The following is a 20173-nucleotide window of genomic DNA, read 5'->3' as shown; positions in this document are numbered from 1 at the left end:
TTTTTTTATTTTCCAATTAATTTGTTCTTGAGTGGTTAAATGAAATTCACCCAGCTGCTCAGCTATTCCAACACAGTTATTGCATTTTTCAATAGATGACGGTACGATTTACTTTATAACCCCATCAACAGTAACAAAACAACACTGGTGTACTTCCTGCACTCTTCATTAACAAAGTTACTGGCCTGCCAACCGGCCAGGAAAACAAATCGCCACTAAAGCAGTCATATCAGCGCATGCACAGTAATCAAAACAAAGCCATTACAGCAGCTGTAAACCTAAATCTACCGTACAGGTTTATATCCTCACAGCTATTAATGCCTCTGAGGGGATCTAGAGAGAAGGCCGGTGGCATAATTCACTCGACTTTTTTCCTTTTAATGTGCATACACCCAGGTAAATGAGCGTACACCAACAACAATTTCAATTAAAAAACTATTCAAACTTTCTATTATTCATGAACTAAAGGGTTCTCTCTTTATTGGTTATGTATTATTAATATCCTAGCTCTCGTATCAAAGAAGATCCAATTTCATAACCAGCACTTGGAACCAAATTACAGTGGGTTTTTATTCATGCTTGAATTGGACCGCGGGGCCAGCTCAGGCTGGCCATTGTGTCGCCCACCATAGCTACAGTTGCCACGGTCACCAGAGAGCAGCCCCCATCCGCTCGCATCATATTGAGCTCTTCAATACTTTCAATATTGTTTTTTTAAAAAGCCATCACACAGATATGGACTGTAGCGGTGGCTGATGTATCAGATACAGAGCGCTGCTGATTAGATTTTCAAGGTAATCTTGGAACATGAGAGATTAATTGTGTTTCAGTGAGGAGGAGCATTGATTCATCCTCCAGTCAGCCCACACTTCACAATGAAGAGACTGCTAGAACATGGATGGTTTCCACTCATCTTAATTTGACATATTCTGAATATAATACATTCAGTATATATATAAAATAAAGTATTTTTTACTTAACTATAATCTAATGTAATATAATATAATGTAATATAATATAATATAATATAATATAATATAATATAATATAATATAATATAATATAATATAATATAATATAATATAATATAATAATTACACATTTTATTTATAATAATTTTTTTTGGAAATAAGTCTCCTTTAAACATTAAACATTAATCATAAACATTAATACTTTAAAATATTTTTTTTACAATTTTAAATATCTGTTTTTATTTAAACATATATTAATTTAATTTATTAAATTAGATATAATGCTGAATTTTCAGAAGCCATTATTCCAGTCTTCAGTGTCACTTGATCCTTCAGAAATCATTTTTGACTCATTTTTGAGTCAGTGCTTAAAAAACATTTTTCTTTTTTTTTTAGCATCAGTTTTAGAATAGTTAAGCTTCTTAATATTTTTGTGGAAACGTGACACATTTTTTAATGAAAATACATTTCTAAATAATGTCAATAATTTAAAAGATAAATCTCCTGTAACATTATAAATTCATTTGCTGTCAATTTTGATCAATTTAACGTGTCCCTGCTGAATAGTAGTATTATATATAAAAAAAAAAAAATAAAAAAAAAATTATATATATATATATATATATATATATATATATATATATATATATATATATATATATATATATATATATATATATATATATATATATATATATATGTGTGTATATATATGTGTATATATATATATATATATATATATATATATATATATATATATATATATATATATATATATATATATATTGATGGGACAGCACATAGAGAAGGCATTCAGGGAAAACACACGATGATGTGGATGCCTTACCTAGATCCATGCTCTTAGATGACTTCAAATGATTCTGCTCAGTATGACCCTGCTGACCTCCATCAGTCAAAGAAGTGTCAGCTGAATGAAGACCTAAACGATACACACACACACACACACACACACACACACACACACATTTCCTCAGTATCTTTACTAAGACCGCAGTAAGTCACTGAACCTGCTGTTTAAAATAACATATAGGGATTGAACAACTACTTGTTTACTAGTCTGCTGAAAATGAAGCACCACAAAATACTCATGTTCCACTTGCTCATTCATTGACACCTTATTATGATCAGGATGGATTAAAAGATTTCTGGCTTGTAAACCCTACAAACTTCTCATCTCAATAATTTTTTTTTTTTTTTTTTTTTGGCATTTTCACTACAAACCTAATATCACACAATGTAGCTACACTGGGTTTGTGGAGTGCAGTTTGTGGATAGAGGGATTGTCCTCCTGATTTTGCCAAGTATAGACAAACACTCAGATCATGTGACCAACTGCTTTTTAAATTAACCAACTAGCCGGTGCAACCCCTACGTGGAAAAAGAGACATGTTTGTCATTTTCAGTCCAAGGCAAATCCATGTTACCTCTGCTGGAGCTTCAGGCTGTCCTGTCTATGAGGATTTGCAGTGAAGCCTTCATCATCCCCCTCTTCCACGTGACCGTATCCCCCATTTGAAACTGTGAGAGAACGGGCAAACCAAGAGAGAGAAAAGGAATCATTAGAGCTCTCAGGTAATATTATGTGGGATCATTTAAGAGGGGTCTGTTGGGGTCAGGCCAGCGGTGGAGAAGGGTGACAGTCTGAGACAGACAGAGACAGAGACCATTATCAGCTCCAACACACTGCAATCTCCACTCACCTTTAATGATCTATCGCTCCTATGATAATGGGACTGGGTCCTCGGATTGACTTAATTTTTCCTCCTCTAAGCTTGGTTAAGGTTGTAAGGGAGTCTCTATGTGTCTGTCTGCCAGAGACTGTCTCTCTATAACTGAACATATGTGTATTATCACTAGTATTGGCATAATTAGTCTATTATTCATCTATATCCTTAATGAGTATTGTTTAACTCAGTCTGTTAATTAGTTCAGTACTATTTATATTTAACTTCAACAGTGTAGATCACACACACACAAAAAAAAATCACTATATCAATATCAATAAAATCACCATTCAGTATATTTTAAAATGTAATTTTCAGCATCATCACTATAGTCTTAAGTGTCACATGATCCTTCAGAAATCATTTTAATATGCTGAATTGCTGCTCAAGAAACATTTGTCATCACTGTAATATTTTTCTGGAAACAGTGACACATTTATTCATGATTCTTTCATGAACAGAAAAGTTCAAAAGAATAGCATTTATTTAAAAATAGACTTAAAAAAAATGGTAAACAATTTAATGCATCCTTGCTAAATTCAATTAATTTAACACTTAAATAAACAAATGTTACACCTCAATTTTAATTAAGTAATTGATTTAAATACATAGCCCTATTTTAACTGAATGTACAGTAAATTGAAAAGTTATATTGTTAGTGAATATTTGTTTGTGTGATTTATACAGTATACTGTGTTAGCAGGTTAAAAAGGATGAGACCAACAGCCCACCAGAACGTGAAGTGAAGAGATGAATGAAACAGGAGGCACAGTTAGCAGGATGATGCAATGACTGTGTACTCGGTTCATGTCTCATTTGGCTAAAGAGACTGCACACTACTGCTGCCTGGCTCTCGCTAGGAGACACAGAAGACTTAAACAACCTGCTGCAGAAACAAAGACACAACAAGCTGTTTCTGAGCATGTTTATTTAACTCAAGGCTGGTTCATGAGCATTTACCCAGAATTCTCCTTTATTATTTACTTGATGTTTTCAACTACTGTATCTGGAGCCCCACATGACAAAGACATCATAAATGTCTGTTAGGCCAAATAGTGCTGAACCAAAACAAAGGCTGGGGGGCTTTGTCTGAAAGCCATGTAAAACTGAAAACAAATGCCGCAGATTCCCAGACACTTTGCGAATGCATTTTGCAAACAATCTACAGTATGAACAGCCACTCAACAGTTCCAGATGTATATACTGTACTGAACCCTTGTAATCATTTTCTAACCCATTTTCCTTTATCAGAGTCAACAGCATATGACAGCTGCTACAGTATATGGTGGCTAAGGGAAAAAAAAAAATTATAAAACAAATGAATAAACTAGAAAATAATATAATAACAATAAATTATAAATATAAAACAGACATTGATAGAAACTGATATTAGATTGTTTTGCACATTATTTAATATACGATTATCACCAAAAAAGAAAAGAAAAAAAAAGGTAGCTTAAGGTAGCTGGTACAATATATATTGGCTGTAAATGTAATATGCACATAAAGTAAATATATCCATTAAATGTAATATATACAATTAACCGCAAATTAATCACACATTAATTATGTTCTGAACAGTGAAACAGTTCTGCCATGGCTTTGCTTGGAACGACTTTTGTTTGTAAAATGCATCAAAACAGACAATATTGACAATACTCTTTCAAAAATGTAACACAATATTAGATTTCTGTATAAAGCACAATCACATTTGCAATTGTGCAGATATTTGAGAAAAACAGCACTCTTGTTCGTGTGATTCTGCTAAACTATATATCATATGAGAGACAAAAAAAAAAAAATAATAATTCAGTTTTGTTTGCTCTACTACAAAACTGGATGATGTCTCGTGAACTTAGCTTAGAGAGAGATAAAGGGGGGGGGGGTTCAATAAAATACATAAACTTAACATTTTAAACTTCCTGTGGGTTGCTGGGATATGGATAGCAAGTTGTTCTGTCTTCTTGATGGAGTGTCTGTGTTTTGGCGGAGTAGAGCTGGATTTCGGGCCTGACAATCACATAGATCAGTGCGCCCCACCCAGCAGAACTTCATCAGTACTCATCAGACTGCACTGGGTCATGCTTATTAGTATTATATATCTCATCTGTTTGTGTGCTGCACAACTGCCATAATACATCAAGCGCACAGACTCATGCATGCACACACACATGAACATACACACACTTAAGAGATGAACTGATGTTGGAGTGATTGAAAATGTATTTGTTGCATATAAACGCAAGTAGACACATTCGCAGTCACACACACTCACAATTATTTATCTGCTAAAGTGTGGTGTAGTGGAAATGAAATAAGTTGTTCCTTCAGAAGATGATGGATATATGGCTCTTCCAGCTAAAAAAGGGGTCATTAATCTTAAACGGTGTGCACTGCCCGACCTTTCGCCTGCACTAGCAAAACACATCCTTATGTAAAACATTAACTGAAATAAATGCCAAGTTTCTCTCCAAGAGGGCTGGATATGAATCTATTACCACAGATACTGGACAGATATAATATTTCACATCTGTGTACAATATTCATAATGACAGTGAGCGGAACAGGGGAGGTTTGGCTGCATGAGTATTGCTATGAGAACATAAGGCATTTCCTGTTATGAAAATACTGTATTACACACACACACACACACACACACACACACACACAATCAGTATATATTGTAGAAAAAAGAATGGAAGAAATTGCAATGCTCAGTATGGCAGCTGTGGGAATTGAAGTCCCATGTTTGAGTTAAAAGACCAACTGCTTTGGCAAAGTCATCAAATTACTCAAATTACTCTAGTCTAAATTACTCTACAACAGTGTTCGTTTTGACAGCAAATTTTGATTTAGTTTTAGTCTTTTTACAAAAATGCCATTTTAGTTTTAGTCATGTTTTACTGATCTGAACTGTTTTAGTTTTAGTCTAGATTTAGTCAACTAAAATCGAATGACTTTGGTTAGAGTGTAATGCATTTATTTAGCTTTTCTAACATGATATTAAGGATTGAACATTAAGGCTTGAACAAGGATTTTGGGAAGTTGTGGCCTAGTGGTTAGAGAGTTTGACTCCTAACCCTAGGGTTGTGGGTTTGAATCCCAGGCTGGCAATAACATGACTAAGCTGCCCTTGAGCAAGGCATCGAACCCCCATCTGCTCCCTGGGCGCTGCAGCATAAATGGCTGCCCACTGCTCCGTGTGTGTGCACTTTGGATGGGTTAAATGCAGAGCACGAATTCTGAGTATGGGTCACCATACTTGGCTGAATGTCACCTCATTTTCACTTTCACATGCAATATAGACACAGATTTAACTGCTGTGCGAATTTAATCTAAATTAAATTTAGATTAATTCTTATTAGGGCTACTAAAGTAATTATGTCAAGAGCAGCAAGTGATTTTTTTCTCTTTCTTTTGTTGTTTGATTAATATTAATGACACATACTACAGGAACTAACTTAGGGCGCTTTCCCTTTAAAACTGAAAGGAAAAAGCGGCCTCCCAACTGTTTATGATGATGTAACTGAGTGTGTTTACATGAATACTTTTCAAAACATACCATTTGACATAATTTTGTGTGTATTTCTCCGTTCATGAGATAAGACGTGAAAGAGAACTGATTTCAGTACTCGTGCACTGTCTGAGAGGCACTTTTCTGTGTGATTTGGGTGTGCACATTCAGAAAACCGGACCAAATTACGTTCTCTTTCATGCCATTACACTTTTTCTAATTTATGCCTATGTCTGCTCTTTTTTTACTCCCAGGCGTTAAAATTGTTTAACATAGTATTGTATCAGTACAGCTGTACATTTAGCTGCCGATGCATTCCAATTCAACAAGCAACATATCCTCTTCCAGTCTCTTTTTTCTTGTAACTTTAAAACAAGTATCATTGGTAGTCTTGGGCATGTACCACAATAATACCAGGTTTTTTAAATGAACTATGCATTTAAATACCATGGAATATTATGTAAACACTATGATATGCGAATATGACAATCTTTCACTACCACGGTATACCATAGTATTATCATCTGATACATCATTGGATTCAACACTCTATCATGGTACCACAGTGTTTTATTTTTTTTTCAAGTATAGCAAAATAAAATAAAAATAAAAATGCCTTTAATGAAGCAAATAAAAACACTCTTAAGTTAAACTCCACAGAACTCAGTTCATCTTCTTATGAAGTAATTATAGGGGATATAAACTCTGAGATGGACAGAGTTCAGAAACAGTAATATTCATTCCATCCCACACTTCCGCCCTGTCTTCAGCTCCCATCCCACTGATATCCAGGGTTATAATTAGAGCGATTCTCCCGAGGAGCACCACTTTAAAAGCAAACACAATACCCATACATATGTACGAAATCATTTTTTCACTTTTATTTACAGCTCAAGCAACTACCAGTAAATTGGTTTCCTTGGCCCAAATGCTATGCCATGCTAAAAAGCTCAGCACTTGATGAGGGCATTATGCATTTTAAATTGTTTGCTATGCTACGTTACTAGTGGACAGCATTACTGTTTAGCCTGTGGAAACATGCCCTAGATAAAGCGCACATCAACTTAATGATTCAAGGTCAGGGTGAGAGAAACCAACACAAACACACAATCACAACATGAGTGGAGGGCTTGCTTTGCTTTTTTCTGCCTTATTGCTGTCATACTACCTTTGATTAAAAGACAACCATACCTAGAACCATTTCCAGTCAGAGAGAGAGAATACATATATTTGAACTGCATATTTATGAGCGTCAGAGCATCTGTCTATCAAGGAAATAAACAACGGGGAGAAGCATGAGGTGTCTTCATATTGTGTTGGATATATGAAGCTGATGTGGCTGATATTGGATTATTTGTATGTTTCCTAGCATTATGCACTCTGGGAATCCCAATGAGTCCAGTATGTGTGAAACACACTCCTCGAGAAGAAAACTGCAGACACGTGAAGCAGGCAGCTCCATTTTAAGCCCCACTCTCTTTCTGCCTGTCTCTAGTTGTGTTGAAATCCTGGAGGAGAAGTGTTACTCTTTCATGTTCGGTTAAAAGGATGGTCCACACGACAGGCTATGCACACAGGCAATTCACATGAAAAGAATTGCAAATGTGCTCCAATTCTCATACGAGTTAAACTTCCAGTTTCTAATACAGCTGTGATAAAAGGGTCTTTCTAGGCATGAAAGAGAGACTTAAAAACATAGCACATGTATGACAAGCGCACTGTAATAATAGTGACAGACATTCATGTACAAACATATTTCCAGTATGACACATGGACAGAAAACTGCTACGGAACTTAGCAGCATTTAAAAGGTCTCAATATAATATATTGGTCTCTATGAAGCAAGACCAATCCATGTGGAATAAAACTGAAATCATAACATTAGTATGTGCAATATGACAAATACCAGACATTCATGTTGAGATTTGTTAAAGATTACATTTGACCATCTCTTGCTGTGCTCAGCAAGATTCAATTTATTAAATAAAAAAAATATATTTATATAATAAAAAAGTATAAATTATTAAAATTTCAAATAACTGTTTTCTACAGTGTTTTGCTAATATTTATGTGAAAGCCATGATGAAATTGAAATAGAAATCTTCTTTAACATTGTTACGATTGCTTTTTATTAATTTAATACCACTGTCTTCTCATACATTACAAAGACCATGGTTCGGTTTTCATTATACTAAAGTAATTTTGTGTTACGATGTCAAATTTACTATTTGTTTTGTTTCCACAGCCTGTAAGTCACAATGAAGAGTCGTACTTTATCAGTCTAGCTGATGAAAAGGCAATCTGCAAGCAAATGTGCTCCAGACGACAGAAATGTATTAGCACTAGATATCTGTGTGGCCTTCTCCTTGAACGTCTCATTGCGGACCGACTGTGAGATAAAGACACAGCGAGCCCGTCACTCACCTGTATATCTCTCTTAGATGCTGTTCATCACCACTGGGGGGCTGAGTGCTGCCATCTGATTGGCCGAGCTACCATGCCTGCCCCACGCAGCTATCAAATGATCGATTGAGAATTTGCCATGCTTCCTGGAACTCCTGCGAGAGAAAATTAGAGAAACCGTGTCACTGTATTGATTCTGTTTGTGAATTATGGAAACAGAAGCGGCAAATCTGAACACCGGGATAGGTAAAGACTTTCAAATAGCAGGCAGATCATTACGCCGGCTTCAGGATTCATCACAAAACAAATACCACATTAAGATTTGGATTTTGGAGGAAGGAAGAGAACGAGAGATGAAAACAGCACAAGAATGTGCTTCTGGAAGTGCTCTTAATTCATCTGATCAGTCTAGATGTCAGTGGCGTGAAGGATTTAAGCCACTCACACAGATGTTACAGATTTTTGGTCTCTTCTTTCCCAGAGAGAAAAACAGAATGGTAATTCATTTCATTATATTGCCCCCAGGCCTGAAGCGCCACTATGAGATATGTTAATTCGATTGGCAGATTTCAAATGCTAGAGAGAGGCAGGGTGCAGCGCATCAGATGGGTCTTCTAATGGTCTTTTCGGAAACTGCACATGCTGCCGGCAATTGTTTAACTGTGGATCATTAGGAAAGATAACTGCTTGAATAATAAATTGGAAATCAAGGTGTGTGTGTGTGTGTGTGTGTGTGTGTGTGTGTGTTGTGTGTGCTTAAGCCTTGAGTGTCTGAAGGTCTGAAAACAGCAATTATGAAGAGGGACAAGAAGTCGTGTCCCTCTGGAAAAAAGGGCACCAGGGCACCTGTTCAGCGTTGTTATGTTTAAGTTACAGTTAATTTATGTTTATTGCCACATTCAGCTTCACAGGCTATTTCATAGCAAAGATTATACATAAAGAAATATTGTAGAACACAAAATACAAATACAATAAACAAACAAATTAATAAAAACAATTACGAAACAAAGTATTACACATTAATGTATATAAAATATACTTATAATTTACTCTTGAAGGAAATCGCAAAAGTTCTTCTGGGTTACGTTGTGTTATGTTTAAACATGCATGCTTAATTGTTAAGATTTGGCTGAGGTGGATGATTTTCATATTTATTTTCAAATCGGAACAGATTTTTAAAACACTGGGCATCATCCACTTATTAACATTAGAGAATAACTGGCCATCAAACTCTAAATGTCTGAGGATCAAACGTTACAATACTTTCAATCGCTGCTATGAGATGCACAATGATTAATGAATGAAAATAATTGCTACTGTATGTCCAAATATTCCTACTTCCATTATAAATTGTTTGTAAAAAATAAAATAAATTAATAAGTAGGGCAAAAGACTATGTCCAAATTCATAGTATTTGATAAACAGTGTGTGAAAAGTATCAGTGAAAATCATACACTACGATTTACTGTGGAACCTGTCAACTTCAATAATTCATACAAAGTAAAACAAAGCAAATATCTGTGCAAAAGTCCTGGAGTGTTTTTAAACCTTAAAGTAGCAGAGTAGCAGAAACAGTTTGTTTAATTCAAAGGTTGAGAGAGATAGTGGAAAATGGTTGGGTATAACTGAATTGAGAGTGGTTTTGGTGCAAGAAAGCTTGACTAACAATTTTTGTGGACTTTGGGGAAAATGTATGAAAAATGCTTCAGAAGTTTATAATGTGGCTCTTTTAATGTTAACAGCAGTAAGAGCAGGGCCATGGAGGGGGTGGCCTGTGGGGAACAGGAGAGGAAACAGTGACTGGGACTAAATGAGATTACAGGAGGGGATCAATGAGGATTCCCCAGCCAACTTTTCCATTTCCCTTATAATATTTATCAGAATAAAAAAAGAGGACATACAGCTTGCAATTTTGAGAGGATGAGATTCTGAAAACGCAGTTGAATCAATAAAAATGAACAGGAAATGTTGACAGTGGGAAGAGGGGGTGTAAAAAGTGTAGTGCAGAGTGTTTTAGAAAGTTCATGCAGTGGATGGAGGCATTAAGGGATTGTTGCAACAATATTGACGTTCACATTTGCAGAATTAAGGCAGCAATCAGGAATCAGAATTTAGATTTTAAAATTGAAAGAAACCCACTAAACTGCTGTAATGTTTCTGATACACTTTTACAGTTAGTATACATTATATAACATTATGCCTTGTGTAACAAAATGACTATTTGTGTCTGATTTGTGTCTTCATTTACTGAAGTCTATGTTGTTTAGTATGTTGTTTCGTAAATTATTTTACTGACTTTGTCATTCCTATTAAACTTCATATTGGGTGTGGCAGGTTTAATTCACATTCACACTTAAATGGAGGTAATTCTTGAGGGTCGTTCAAGACACAAATGGATAGCAAAATTAGGTTTATTAAAATTGTGTGCTGCAGTTTTGGCGTCTGCCACTTTAAATATTCAAATTTATTTAATCAGCTAAAAAACAACAACAAAAACCTGCTGAAAGTGATTCTATTGACATCAATGTTATCTTTACAGCTTCATTCAGTGTTAAGCTGATTTAACCATCTCAGTTTAGACAACATTCTGTCTGTATTTGTGATCCCTGCTTTTTTGTGATGAGAGGTCAAGAAAGTTTTCAGCATTTCATTTACATAAATGTTGAAAATTACACAAAAACACAGTGGTCAGAGGATAAAAGGTACGTTGTTTCCCACAGCCTCTCTCCCCACGCGTTCTCCATCCTCAGACAATACTCTCTCTGTCTATTAGCCTCATCTACACCTCTCTGATTGAGATCCAATCCATAAAATCTCCTCAGACTCCGCTTACATCTTAATCAACATCACAAAGCGTACAGTTCAACCTGCTGTTGAAGACAAAAGTGGCCTGGCAGGTCTGTACGACAGCATGCAGCACCAGATCAAACCTCCCAGCATTCCTCTGGCACAAGAGGAGGAGGAAACAGTCTCCAGGGCACAGATCATGTGGGTTCTCCACGGGCTACTTTTCATTATTAATGCCCACGCTGTAATGAGATTATGACAGCACTGTTTAGATGGCTGTCTGAGAGAAACAGTGAGAAGGATTGATTAGATCAGACTCAGCTATAATAGTGTTTAGTCTGCAGAGAGAAGAGAGATGGCACTGCCCTGGCACATCTCCATAAAATATTTTTTTCAGAATTGATCTATATGTCTATCTATAGGAATAAATGTTAATTATTAAAAATAAATGCATGTACACCTATAGAATAAATACACACCAACATAAAAAAAAAATATTGTTAGAAAAAATAAATAAAACATTGACATGCTTTTGTTTCTGATTTTTAATCATTTCATTGAAACCAAAAGACTGAACTGATTCACAGACATGCACATGAACTTGCCAAGTCAACTAAACCAAAGCTGAAACGAAAGATGCTATTAAAATGACTGTTAACGTTCTCAATACTCATGAGGGATCGCAAAAACTATTTAGTGGCCAAATAAAAAGCCCTTTAAAATCATTGCTATTTTCACCATGCTGCTGATTTTTAAACTGTCAGCACAATCTTCTCGAATATATGGTGAATATTCAATACATCATCCAACATTACCTGGTAACATGTCCAAAAAAGCTTTCAGGATTTTTTCTTTTAAGAAAGTGGCTGAAAAAACGGTTCCAAGAGCTTTTCTAAGGAGGCAAAATCTGTTTTTTATTCTCTTTTGCTTTGCTCTTCCTTTCTTCCTCTTCAACAGTTTGTCTCTTTTTTCATGGATTTTTTGAGAATTAGCCAAAACTAGACTGGGATTGAGAGTATGTGTGTGAAGCTGGTCTTTGATGTCTAAGAAATTGTCCATAATTAGCAAAGTTAGGTCAGGAGACATGGACACACAGCAGACTCAAGCAAGAACAGATCCGCATGTGTATTCCCAGAAGCTCTCTGAGACTCTGGAGAACAGACTTTAAAAAAAAGAAAAGTCTGCAAAGAATTAAAACTGGCTCCAGGCCTGAAGATAACTTTTTAGACTTTATTTATTAGAGCTAGAAAGAATTGGAACTCTACAATGGGCTGAAATTCATTAAGTACAAACCGCATAATATAAAGAAATAAAAGCTTCAGCATTATATTCTCCTAGTGCCTTGTGGGTGTAGAAACTAATCTCCCATTTTTTACAGGGTACAACTCTTATTTGTGGTACTAAACGCATGCTAAGCAATATTTCACCATTAGTTTCACCTCAGGACCAAACTTTCATTCTCCTGCATCTGGCTTGCATGATCTATTGATCCGAACCCGGCGACAAGCTCTCTAGTCCCATATAAAGTTGCAGTCTGTCACCCATCCATTTATGCTTTTCTCTTTTCATCTGTCCACCAACTAGCATCTTATACCACCTCTGCACTCAAAGGTTAATAGCATCCCATCGGCCCTGACTCCATTTTGCGCCCAATTGGCAGCAATGACGGGGACATCCACAGCCCATAAAGCATAATGAACATGAATCTTTATTTTATGAGAACAATAACACGCTGGCCTGGCCGTGGCTGCCCCTCCCAGCCTGTCAGTCCTCACAAAGAGCCCCCAGTATCCATCAATCCATGAGGCCAGAGGGGCTACTCCATTGTGTAGCCTAATTACACACCACTTTAGAGCGGTTGGAGGCCTTGGGGTGGAGTGTGTCAACACGTGTGAGTGTATGTGTGAGATATAGAGGGAATCCTGGGGTGAGCATATGGCTGCTTTCGAACCCAGGTGCAGGGGAGGAGAAAAGGCTAAAACATCCTGCTGGAGGCGAATTCCACCAGCACAGAGGAAATGATGGAGAAAGTTAAAGGATGTGGAGTACTAACGGCAATTACCAGCTATTCTGACCATCTTTTATGGCATAGCAAGCATATGTCTGCACCCGGTCTTAAACTGCCAAACGCTTGTCTAGTAAAAGTCATAAAAACAGGATCATGTATGATTTTGGTCTAGACTGGCGTACCACAATTGTTCGTTTTACTGGAACTACTTTACAGTGATATTACCATGGGAGTATCAATGTGCCAGTGAGTTGGAGTGACAGATATTTCAACTTTATTGTGGATGTGTTAAACTGCGGCCCTGCAAGATCTTCTGATGCTAGCAGCTATGTTGGAGAAAAAGAGGAAACAGGACAAACTGAAATCTGTCAAAAATTAACATCCACATCCATCACTTAACTCTCAGTTCACTAATAAATCTACAACATGGCCATGAAAACTCATAGAACAAAGAGGCAGAGCATTGACCTCAGCCAAAAAGTCAGTGATTAGGTATGACATTCATATTTACTAATAGGTCTGACTGTCAAATTGTTCTGTCCATACAAAAACTTACAGTAGAAGCTTGAATACTGTTTGTACGAATAAATAACCAATAAAGCCAGTGTTTATATGAATAGCATATAAACACTGTATTGTCATGAGAGGCCCGAACTCTTGAGCACAGTTTGCAAAGTTGACCCACATCGGCTTTAAATACTTGAAAAATCATAACACAAACAAATCCACAGTGTACATGATCTCAACACTGCATTATGTGACACGTCGTTCACTGCTGTTGCATTTATACATTACAGATTATCCGAATTCACTCTCAAAATGTGGTTATGAGACCTCAAAATTGGTTGTTTGGTTGCAGAATGCAGTTGTCACTCTTGTTCATAACAAAATTGTGTATATACCACCCTAAATCAAAACTGACAAATGCATACGGCTGCTGTGTAAACAGTCAAAGAGAATATCAGTCATCCTGGTGGAAAAAAGTATGACTGTGCATATGCTGAACATCTGTGAGCTAAAAAGGACTGAAAGTTCAGGCTGTGTTATGGTTAACCAGGTCAACCAGATCCCCACCAGCTTGGCTAAGAAACTCATGTGTCAAACTCAGCTACTGTCCCATTTCTAGCACTCCCAAAGACTTTGATAAGCTGGATCTGTTGTGTTTTATTATGGTGGGAGCTAAATTCTGCAGTACAGCGTAGCCTTCCAGGAGCTGGGTTTGACACCCCTGCTCTATCCCATCAACTGGGAGTACATATGAAGTCGTGGCCTAATGGTTAGAGAGTCAGACTCCCAATCGAAAGGTTGTGAGTTTGAGTCCCGGGCTGGCAGGAATTGTGGGTGGGGGGAGTGCATGTACAGTTCTCTCTCCACCTTCAATACCATGACTTAGGTGCCCTTGAGCAAAGCATTGAACCCCCAACTGCTCCCCGGGTGCCGCAGCATAAATGGCTGCCCACTGCTCCGGGTGTGTGTTCACAGTGTGTGTGTGTTCACTGCTCTGTGTGTGTGCACTTCGGATGGGTTAAATGCAGAGCACAAATTCTGAGTATGGGTCACCATACTTGGCTGAATGTCACGTCACTTTCACTTTTCACTTTCATATGATCAACCAGCATGGACCAGATAGAAACATTCAAAACCAGTAAACATCAAAGCTGGTGTGCTAAGACAAAATGAATGTGTTCTAGAAGTACATACTTGGGTAGGTGGTGCTTGAAGCTGGAGTACAACCAACTGGATCATTCCTCTAAGTTTCGCAGGGTCTCCATGACCTCATGGTTGGACTTCCCCAAAAGAGTCTCACTATTAACGGCAATCAGCTGGTCATTGACACGTAGACGCCCTTCCTAAAAAAAAAAAAAAAAAAAAAAAAAAGGCATCATCAGAAGTCAGAATCTCTATTTAGTGTCACAAGATGAATTTCCAATGGTTTGAGTTTTGATTCCTTTCAGCGACTTCCACATTGGTGAGCTCCAAAGGATAGTTCACCCAAAAATGAAAATTCTGCCAGGATTCTCACCCTTATGTCTTTTTAAACCTGTAAGACATTCTTCCTTCTATGGAACACCAAAGAAGATATTTTGAAATGCATTGCAATGTTTTGACAGTACAATGAAAGTCAATGGGTTCCAGTGTAGTTTCTCAACATAATAAAGTTAAGTCATGAGGGTGAGTTCACAACTTCATGTTTGGGTGAACTACCTTTTAGCTACACTGGACCAAGACCAGCTCTACTCTCTGCATCTGATTTGGGGCTTTTTATCTATCAGAAAACCTTGACAATGTCCTACTTTCTCTAATCTCTAATGTATTTCCTCATATTCTGCGAGAACTTTCTGCTTTCCACAGGCTTATTATCCTCAGCTGAGTCTACAGGGGCATTCTGTAAAGGAGTAAATTTCCCACAATCCAGCAGCTCAGTCTCTATGGTACTGTATAAGCACATTATAAGACATGCATATTACATGGCATATAAGAAGCCCTAGAGTTCATTACAATTAATATAAATTGGTCTTTTCACTGCAGAGGCCTCTGATCTGCTTCCTCTGTCTCCAGGCGAGAGAGAGAGAGAGAGAGAGAGCGAGAGAGAGCGCTTGGAGTTACATGAGGGTTAACGCAAGAATTGACGCTGATCTTTAATGAACTGTACAAGCTAAAGATGATGAACTACAGTGAAAACGATGTTGGATATCATGTAAAACAGAATGTTTTGCTGTGATTCTGTCCACACTGAAGACTTAATATTACTTACTATTGAGCCAAATGCATAATGGTCTTGTTTATAGAAGTTTTCATCTCATCCCATTAAACATTGCAAATTATATAACTGAATACTAAAAAGACACTACAATAAAAAACAATGACCTAAAGTCATTGATTATACAAAATATTTTATATACATGATATACCATCGATTAAAAACCATCTTTACATCATTGTTTTTTATTATGGAGAAAATGAATGTGATTTTTATTTACTAACTGTTATGGCCTATAGAGGTAGCAGAGTGCCACACGGTTAATGACAGTTCACGGAAATAACATCCACAAACTCTCTAAGCCCAGGCAGCATGCACTTTTTGACTTTGCTCTATATAAATGAAGGAGATGTGCTTTCATTACTGAGGCCTTTGGGTGAAAAGATGTCCTGTCCTCATGACATCATGAGTCACAGAGAATTAGGGATCCTTATTAGAGCCATAATCTAATTCTCAATTCTTGATTCTGTGAAATCACACAATCCGTCTGCAGTTTGCAGTGCCATTTTAAAATGAGTACATCTGTCTCACATTCTTTCACCACTTATATAATCATTTAACAGAGGCATAACTCTATTGATTGGCTCCTTGATCATTTTGCTTAGGATTTGTTCTAAACCTCTAACATGAAGTATTAAACTCCTACAATTAATTCGATCTGAATTACTTAACATACATAGTCTATACAAACTTTCAGCCTTACAAGAAATGAATCCCTAGTTTATTTTTCTTATTATACTCTTAGTGCATAGGGCATGATGTGTCTGTAATGCACATCGATGGTAGAGTTGGGAAGACAGGATTTTAGAAGACAGGAGCACAACTGTAACCAACAATTAAGTACTGAAGAGATAAAATAAAATAGAAGTAATCTTTTAATAACTGGCCATTAAAAACAAAACTTCATTAAAATCTAAATCCTTAAATCAAAATCCTCAACCACTATTCTGAATACTGCAGAAAAATTTCTGCCTCTGTATAAAGCAGTCCTGTTTAAAAATCCCTGTGGACCGTGCTTACATTCTAACAGAACGGTTGATGGCTATTTTGAGAAACAATGGAGATGAAACTAATGGTGGTAAATAAAGAGCAGGAAATGGGGTATTGATTCATGCAGGCAAAAAGCATTTAGGGAATATATATTGCCTAAAAAATTTGAGCCCACAAAGTTGCTTAAATCACATCATGAAATCTATCTATCTATCTATCTATCTATCTATCTATCTATCTATCTATCTATCTATCTATCTATCTATCTATCTATCTATCTATCTATCTATCTATCATCTATCTATCTATCTATCTATCTATCTATCTATCTATCTATCTATCTATCTATCTATATGTTAAAATGTTTACCTAAGCTAACATACAACTGAACAACAACAACTGCTCACTACATACAGTATGTAACAACTGTATAACTTCCTAACTATGTATAATAATGCATGTTCATACTTTGTTTATACTGTACGCATACAATACATTAATTCAGCTACTCACTTTGTACTTTAGCAGATTTTGGGCTTTTGTCAATAATAATAATAATAATAATAATAATAATAATAATAATGAACCTAAAAACTAACCAGATCTGAAAACAATTTGTCTGCTATAATCCATGAAGTCCATGGCCAAATCAATGATGCTGATAAACAGAAGGACAAGAGGATAAAACGCTCTAGGACATGTTCCGTAAATTATATAACTGCTGGAACATGGCAGTTTTGCAAGAGCAAGCTAACGATGATTTTGCAAGTAGACACTGCTGTTCACCCCAGCCTCTTCTTGCCTTCCCACTTCGGCTCTAGGGAGAAGATGCATCCCACCCACAGACTCGGGACGCTTCCAACTCATTAACATGGGCTTGGAGAGTTTTTAATTAGCATTAATGTGCTGAAGCTAACACGGGTAGCGCTTTACCATTTCTGAACTCTCTCACTTGGGACTGGATGAGGAATTAGAAACGTGTTACCCAGAGTTCCACTGTGCTGGGACTCAATCACCTTGCCGTGGCTCCCTCTACCCCTCTCTCAACAAAATTATCTGACTCTGAAGCTTGAGAACAATATACATTTAAGAAGTTATTTTCTTGCAACACAACCTCTGAAACACAAAAGCAGCTTTTCCAACCAAAAGTTCTGACAAAGCAGAGCGAGGAGATGCTTCAGTCAGGTGCAAATCAAACCCTTATCTTCACAAGTAAACTTCACACACTCACACTCATGAATGCGAATGCTTTGGGCAGACGTACACACACAAAACCACATGTCTGACAAGCACATTTTCACTTGGCTGAGCAAAAGACTGGAAATCTGTGCAGCCCATTGAGTCGTTTATGCATAGACATCATGTCACTTATCCTGTGGTGCAGATTTCCAATCATTTGAACACCTGCAAAAATCTAATCGAGATTAATGTTATTTAACAAAATGGGCACAATCACCAAATACCAAATGACCAAATCTGAAACTGGAAAATGAACAGGTGCGGCTGGAATAATAATAATAATAATAATAATAATAATAATAATAATAATAATAATAATAATAATAATAATAATAATAATAATAATAATAATACTAATAATAATACTACTACTAATAATAATAATAATAATAATAATAATAATAAAAATAAATAAATAAATAAATTAATTAATTAATTAATTAAATAAAATAAAAAAAAAAACAGATAAAGTTAGTAAAGACAAAAAGGCCAGCCTATAGAAAAACTTAAGAGGGGCTCCACTCTGCACCCTTCTGACAGTCCTGAACCCATCTGTTAGGGTCAAATGAAACCCCATTCAGTGGAGGGGACAGAGGTTAGAGGTTAAGGGAACCAAAACACATGCCAAGAGCAGCTAACAGGGATCATGACCTATCTACAGACTCAACTCACAAGCCTGAAGCCATGTTTAACCCTGCGAGGACATCTAATAGATCTTCATGAGTGTCTCTGTCATGAAAAAAACATTTGAAAAACATATTTTACTTATTAACACATCTTATCATGGCTTTTATTTTACAAGTGATGCCATTCCTCTGACCTCTTAAGCTATAGTGGCCCCAAAAAAGTATTTGGACACTTGAGCCACACTTCTATTCCAGGAGTTATTACTCCAGTCTTCGTTATCAAATTATCCTTCAAAAATAATTTAATATGCCTAATCAAAGTATGCTTAGTGTTAATAAACATTTGGGACCAGATGGTTGAGCCACACTTAACCATCTGTAATGAAATTCATACATTTTCGGGCTTCTTGTCCAAATAAATTGGTGCTGTTGACTGCAAGGTGGTAAGTCTGAAACCGTGAACAGGCAATTTATGAACTACAACTGCTACAACATGAAATGAAAAATTTTATGTTTGACCAAGTGTCATGCCTGTTTTAAAAATGAAATGAAAGTTGGGATGGATTTATTGATTATTGATTATTGGAGGATGAGTATTTCACAGAGAAGCTTTTATTGGAATGTTTCTTGTTTGTGTGTGTTTGTGTGTGTGTGTGTCTGTGTAAATGTGATGTTTTACCCTAAAAACTGCACCTCGCCAGTCTCACGGGTCTTATTACTCTTCAGGCTGATCCCTTACCCAGCTGAGCCCGAATCGTTGAGAGGGACCTCAAACATCAGCTGCTCCTTCCCTTCCTCAGACAGCAGCAAGCGGGCCTGCTCCTCTTTCTGACGGGAAAACAACAATGACAGAAGAGATTGGGACGAGGAAGAAGGCAGGTCATTCCATTCGAACATGAAAAGCCCACTATTTTAGCAGAGAATAGCTCAACCTTTTCATGCCTCTTTTCTGCCTGTGATGGCAATGGGGTCATTTAGAAACATAATCCATTCTCCATAATGGAGTCCACACACTCAGCTCCCCGCTTTTCCCCATTTCCTTTCTTTTTTCTTTGTCTGTTCTCTTTCCATAATGATGCTAAAATTACCTGTACACCTCTTCAGCAAAAGTTTGTTTTAAAATGAATGC

General features: G+C 36.6%; 1 long non-coding RNA gene across 1 annotated transcript in view; it reads right to left on the bottom strand.

The window, feature by feature from the left end:
* LOC113095468 (uncharacterized) overlaps nucleotides 1–19857 on the bottom strand; it is a 60128-nt gene extending 40271 nt beyond the window's left edge. The window contains exons 1-5 of the long non-coding RNA XR_003288346.1: nucleotides 19724–19857; nucleotides 15130–15278; nucleotides 8655–8788; nucleotides 2417–2510; nucleotides 1819–1911 (exon numbers count right to left, since the gene is read on the bottom strand). This is a non-coding gene — a long non-coding RNA (uncharacterized LOC113095468). The remainder of the gene's footprint in view (nucleotides 1–1818; nucleotides 1912–2416; nucleotides 2511–8654; nucleotides 8789–15129; nucleotides 15279–19723) is intronic.
* Nucleotides 19858–20173: the final 316 nt, after the last annotated feature.

Source organism: Carassius auratus, unplaced genomic scaffold (genome assembly GCF_003368295.1).
Source record: "Carassius auratus strain Wakin unplaced genomic scaffold, ASM336829v1 scaf_tig00215734, whole genome shotgun sequence".
Classification (NCBI taxonomy): Eukaryota; Metazoa; Chordata; class Actinopteri; order Cypriniformes; family Cyprinidae; genus Carassius; species Carassius auratus.
This window is presented reverse-complemented; position numbering and strand designations above follow the sequence as displayed.